The sequence below is a fragment of the Colobus angolensis genome, unplaced genomic scaffold (genome assembly GCF_000951035.1).
Source record: "Colobus angolensis palliatus isolate OR3802 unplaced genomic scaffold, Cang.pa_1.0 Scaffold177, whole genome shotgun sequence".
Classification (NCBI taxonomy): Eukaryota; Metazoa; Chordata; class Mammalia; order Primates; family Cercopithecidae; genus Colobus; species Colobus angolensis.
In genome coordinates, this window is record NW_012114899.1 from 856131 (window position 1) to 862605 (window position 6475).

The following is a 6475-nucleotide window of genomic DNA, read 5'->3' on the forward strand; positions in this document are numbered from 1 at the left end:
GGCTGCTGACTTTGCTTAGTTCCACTGGGGTTGGAGATTTTGCATTTTGAGTGGGTCCAGCAGATGGTGCTGCTCCAGTAGAGAGCAGGAAAATCATTTTGTATGTTTACAATTCTGAACGAATATGATTTGTAAAATTCCAACCCTATCTCCTCAAACATTAATATATGTACAGACACTAGTGTTTACAGCAAATCCTAATCCTGGTTTCATCAATGGACACCTATCAGGGTCATTCTACAGTGGCATGCTATTGACAAGTTTCATGATTTTCTGTTGCCAGTTCTTCCTAGGATGATGGGATTTAGAGTCAATCCTGCAGTAATTGCTAGCATTATCACCTGCTGTCTTGTGTGCTTGCACAACAGTGCATCTGAAAAACATCTTCAGAAATGCCACTGTTAATGCTTTGTCTGTTTCTATAAATATACTAAGGTTTAAGTATATACTTAATTGTATATAAGAGCCATAGTAATATGAATAATATTACACAGGCAGGAAATAAATCAATAAATCATTAAAGGTCATCATCTTAGTGTGCTAGGGCTGCCATAACAAAATACTATAGATGGAGTAATGTAAACAATAGCCTTTTTTTTTTTTTCCCACAGTTCTTGAAGCTGGGAAGTCCAAGAGCAAGGTCTGGCAGCAGTGTCAGGTGAAGACTCTTTCTCTTTCTTGCAGATGGCTGGCTTCTCACTGTGTTCTCAAAGGGTGGGAAGAGATCTCCCTCTCTCTATCTCCTCTTCTTTCTGTCTTCCTCTCTCTCCCCCATCCCACCTCCTTCTCTGACTCTTTTTACAAGATTGCCAATCCTATCAAATTAGAGCTTTACTCTTATGACTTATTTTAATCTTAATTGCCTCTTAAAGGCCCTATCTCCAAATACAGTCACATTGGGAATTAGGGTTTCAACATACGAATTTTAACAGGACACAATTCAGTCCATTGAAATCAGTAAATACAAAAGGACTAAAAACTTAGCTGTGCCAGTAGTGGTAAAATGTGGGAACCATCACACTTATTTTCATCAGACGCAATACCCATTATCCTTGACACTAATCCCAAAGTGTGAGAAAATAAATTTCTGTTTATTTTTAGAAATGACTGAGAATTTCCAGCCACCAGGTAGTTTCCAAAATATTTCTTTTTCCTTTTTTGTTTGCTTCCACTTTTTAAAAAATTTCAAACCTACAGAGAAGTTGAAAGAATAAACATCCATATGTAGACTCACCACCAACTGTTCACATTTGGCCACATTATCTTACTTCCCAATCACAGTCCTTCAGCTTGGAATGTAACTTAAAGGACGTTTGAGTCAACTTTCATTCTATACACAATCTCAGTACAAGGGGTCGTTGGCCTCTGAGATCTCTGGTGATGAGGAACTCAGCTATCTTTGAGTCAGCTGCTTGTGTTTTTTAGAGGCCTCTGGTTGTCACTAAGTTTGTGCTTAGAGTAAACTGAAGCCTGGCCCTCTATAACTTTCACTGGTCGGGCTTTATATAACCCTTCAGCTAGACAAACACAAATTCTAGTTCCTTTCTTACATGATAGCTTTATAATGTTTGAAGGCAGTACACATGCCCCCTTATTTAGTTTGAGAAAAAAAAGACTAGCTAGCTGTGATTCCTTCATCCATGCCTTATTTGGAGTGGTAAGAAGTCTTTACTTGCTTGAGTATTAGGGTCACAAATTTACAAAGCACCACTGAAATTCCATAAGACAATGAGGCTTCTTGATTTACTCTAATGGATACAATCTTTCTTTACTCACTCCAGTTGGTCCACTCTCTTTGGGGTTTGTGGAGATCAGGAGTGCCCCAGGACAACCCTCAGGTTCAATAATTGACGGAACTCACTGAAAACTGTTATACTCGCAGTTATGGTTTATTACAGTGAAAAGAAAGAAATGAAAATCAGCAAAGGGAAGAGGCATGATGGGGTAGGGTCCAGGAGAGTTGCAAGTGCAAAGCTTCTAGTTGTCATATCACAGTGGAACTCTAGACAGTGCTAACTCCTCCCAGCAATGATGTTGGGCAATATGCACAGAGTATTGCCAGCCAGGGAAACTCACTTGAGCCTTGGTGTCCAGAGTTTTTAATTGGGGCTTGGTTACATAGATATGGTTGACTACCAGTAGATATGGTTGGCCACCCATTGACCACCTTAGTTTCCAGCCTTCCAGAGGTTGGGTTGATACTGCAAGGCCCAAAGCCCCACGATAATCACAGTGTTAGCATAGATTATCTGGCATGGTCTTAGGCCCCCAAGTAACCCCATTTTATCAGGCAGGACATTACAAAGGCTTAAACTACTCTCAGGAGCAAGGCCTAACTTCTCTTTGTGCAAAGTTCGTTCTTTTCCACACAGTGTAGATTAGCTATCTTTCCAATATCCCCTTGATTCATTTCCTACTTCCCTACCAGATGGTGTTTAGGCATGTGGATCCCACTGTGGCAGGGAAGATGAGCCTTGATATGAGGGCAGGGCCTCTCCTGTCTCCTGCCTCTGCTCTGAAGTGGCTGATCCAGTTGGGTTCCCAGAGCCTTACAGTGATCTTCCCCAAGTGCAATGTTGTTCCTAGGCTCAGTTAGACCCACCCTACCTTACATTTACCAGGACTGCAGATGTCACCGAGTTCAGCCAGGTCCTCTCTCTAGGCCCAGGCCTTGGTGTTAGTGTTGTCTCACCCCTAACCACAGAGGCTCCATTATAGCAGGTCCTGCAGCTGCCAATTCTGTCTTGTCTGATTCTACAGGGGAGTCTGGGAACTTCTGGAGCCCTTCTATGCCTTTTAAGAGAAAAGGCAAATTTGGGAGTGGAAACAGAGGTCCTCTTTCTGCAGAACCATGCCTCCCTGCCACCTTCCTTGTTCTGTGGTAGCACCAGGTTGGTGTAAGACATTCTACACCACAGTCTCTTCTCAGAGTTCTGAGCTAGGACTGGGGCACAAGCCCCCTCTGCTTTTGCATCTGGCTCTCCCTCCGTTTATGTATCACATCATCTTCCCTCTTCCAGACTGTGGCCTGGAGGAGGCAAGCCAGGACACAAGAGTCTGCTCACTTGCTTTTGCTACCATTTGCCTTCTGTTATTTTCCCCACAATCCACCAGGCCAACAGGAAGAACTGCATCTGTATCAGGTTTTCCTCTAACCCGAATAAGGATGTATTTAGGCTATATTAGTTGACTAGTAGAACCAGATATAAAGAAGGGGAAAGAATGGTTGGGCATGGTGGCTCATACCTGTAATCTCAGCACTTACAGAGGCCAAAGCGGGCAGATCACTTGAGGCCAGGAGTTTGAGACCAGCCTGGCCAATATGGCAAAACCCTGTCTCTACTAAAAATACACAAATTAGCTGGGCGTGGTGGTGCATGCTGTAATCCCAACTACTCTGGAGGCAGGAGAATTGCTTGAACCCAGGAGGCGGAGTTTGCAGTTTTCTAAGGGGAAAGAAAGCTATTAATATTTTCAAAATATTATCCCTACTATACTTGTATAAAGAGTTCAGTAGCAATGCAAACCTGACCCATGGAAAATGGGAAAACTTCTTCCTCTTTTCCCTCTTTCCCTTTTTGCCATCTTTCTTATAGCCCATAGACTTCACAAACAACTTAGCAACTAAAAGGTCATAGTTTTGGAAATGGAAGGCAGGTCACGTGATTCAATGGAATGTTAATTTTCATGGTAATGGTAATAGCTGTCATTTATTTGAACTCTATGTTCCAAGTATGGTGCTGACTTAATTTAATTCTCCCCAAAGTCCTATTACTATAGCATTACCCCCATTTAACAGATGAGAAAACAGACTCAGAGAAGTTAAGTAATTTTCCAAAAGTCCTATAGCTGGCACTGGAATTTAAAGCCAATACCATTTGACTACAGGGTCCATGCACTGATTGACTATCCCCCTAAACTGCCTTCTGATGAGGCATTCATATTTCTGTTTTCTTTGTAATTGCCATATGAAGGCATTCAATAAAGCACTACTTTATGCTCAGCTGTACTCAGTTTTGTAAGCTTCCAAGGATCCCTTGGTGATAAAGGAGTAACGTGGCACTGAAAACCTGGTCTGATATTGGCACGCACCCCAAAAATGCTGCTGGTGTTACTGAGGGAACCAGCCACTTGGGACTCTAACCTTCGTAATCGCTTCTTACGGGAACTTGTAATGAATCTAATTGAAAGCATCTACTTGATTCCCTACAGGATAATATCACATAAACCAGGGCAAGACAGGTGTTAAAATCAATAAATGAGAGAGAAAGAACTGAAAATATAGAGCTCAGGGTAGGAGGGCAGGCAGGGCATTGTAACTTTGTAGCTCAGGAGAAAAGTCTTGGGTACTTTTTGATAACTGCTATATATGCAAAAAATGTTTGGGTATGGGAACTATGAGCATGGATGTTCCTTTAGACATCTGATAATCTAAACTATGCTAATATCTGTGGGTATCAGTGAAAAATGTGTGGTGCTCATCTGTTCAAAGGGCAGTGGTACGGGCATATTTCAGATCATACTGAGAATTGAGGCCATGTGACTGTGGTCATGATTGTACTGGAGCCGTCATTTGGTTATTCATTTACCCATTACAGAGTTGAGCTGGGGCTGTCCATGGTCGCACACACCAGCAATCCCAGCACTTTGGAAGGCAGAAGTGGGAGGATTACTTGAGCCCAGGAGTTTGAGACCAGCCTGGGCAACATAACAACACTCCGTCTCTACAAAATTTTTTTTTTTTTAATTGGGCTGGGCGTGGTGGCTCACGCCTGTAATCCCAGCACTTTGGGAGACCAAGGTGGGTGGATCACTTGAGGTCAGGAGTTCAAGGCCAGTCTGGCCAACGTGGTGAAATCCCATCTCTAGTAAAAATACAAAAAATTAGCCCGGCGTGGTGGAGAACACCTGTAGTCCCAGCTACCCAGGAAGCTGAGGCACAACAATCACTTGAACCTGTGAAGCAGAGGTTGCAGTGAGTCAAGATCAAGCCACTGCATTCCAGCCTGGGCAACAGAGTGAAACTCTCTCAAAAAAAAAAAAAAAAAAAAAATCAGCCAGGCGTGGTGCCTGCCTGTGGTCCCATCTACTCAGGAGGCTGAAGTAGGAGGATAGCTCAAGCCTGGGATGTCAAGGCCACAGTGAGCTGCGATTGCACCATTGTACTCTGGCCTGGGAGATGGAATGAGACTCTGCCTCTTTTGTTTTCTTTTTCTTTTTCTTTTTCTCCTTTTATGGGTAGGACTTGGGTAGGTGGAGATGATATGATGGGGATGGAGATTAGAGGGGAAGTCACCAGTGAGCAGAGAGCTAAAGACGGGAAAACGCGGTGTGTGTTCTGGGGTATGGAGAGTTATTTTCTCTAGCTAGACTTTCAGAAGAAGGAAAGAAAAAGAGAGACAAAGCCAGAAGGGCTGAGCAGGATCAAACTGTGTAAAATGATGACTGCTGGGACCCCAGGACCAGTGCTCAGTGTGAACCACAGAGGCACTGGGAGGGCCTGGGAGTAGGAAAATCAGTGAGGAGGCTCTGAGCTTCGCTGGACAGAAAGGGTAACTTTTTTATATATTTGCTGCTTCCGTGGCTGCAGTACCAATACAGTCCCTCAGTCATCTCTTCCCTCATGGTTGTTCCCACTGTGTGTCTTGCCGGTTTCTCCTCTTGGTACAAGCCTCCACCATCCACTGGAGTTGTATCTTTTGTCTTCCTCTCCTCCTCCCCAACCATCTCCCTTCATTATGTATCTAAAAATGCCTTTTATTTTATTTTATTTTATTTTTATTTACTGTTTTCGATATGGGGTCTCACTCTGCTGCCCAGGCTGGAGTGCAGAGGTGCAGTCATAGCTCACTGCAGCCTCACCCTCCAAGCCCAAGCAATCCTCCTACCTCAGCCTCCCAAATAGCTGGGACTCCAGGGGCACACTACCACACCCAGCTAAAGTCCTTTTTTTATTATTATTTTTATTTTTAGTAGAGACAGGGTCTTACTATGTTGCTCAGGCTGGTTTCAAACTCCTGGGCTCAAGCAATCTGTCTGCCTCAGCTTCCCAAAGTGCTGGGATTACAGGAATGAGCCACAATACCTGGCAAAAAATGTCTTTTAGTAGTTTGGTTTTAGCTCACGTTTCTGGGGAAAGGGTCCTCAGTGTCTTCTCCAGGCAGCAATGTTATCAGGATGGTAGTGGCAGCTGCCAGACTGCAAAGAGTAAAAAAGGAGGCTCTGAATTAGAAGCAGTGACCATTGGTGAAAGGAGAAGAGAGTAAGATAGGCTTTTATTTTCCTTCCTTCCTTCCTTCCTTCCTTCCTTCCTTCCTTCCTTCCTTCCTTCCCTCCCTCCCTCCCTCTTTTCTTTCCTTCTCCCTTTCTCCCTTTCTTTCTTTTTCTTTCTTTCTTTCTCTCTCTCTCTCTTTCTTTCTTTCTTTCTTTCTTTCTTTCTTTCTTTCTTTCTTTCTTTCTTTCTTTCTTTCTCCTT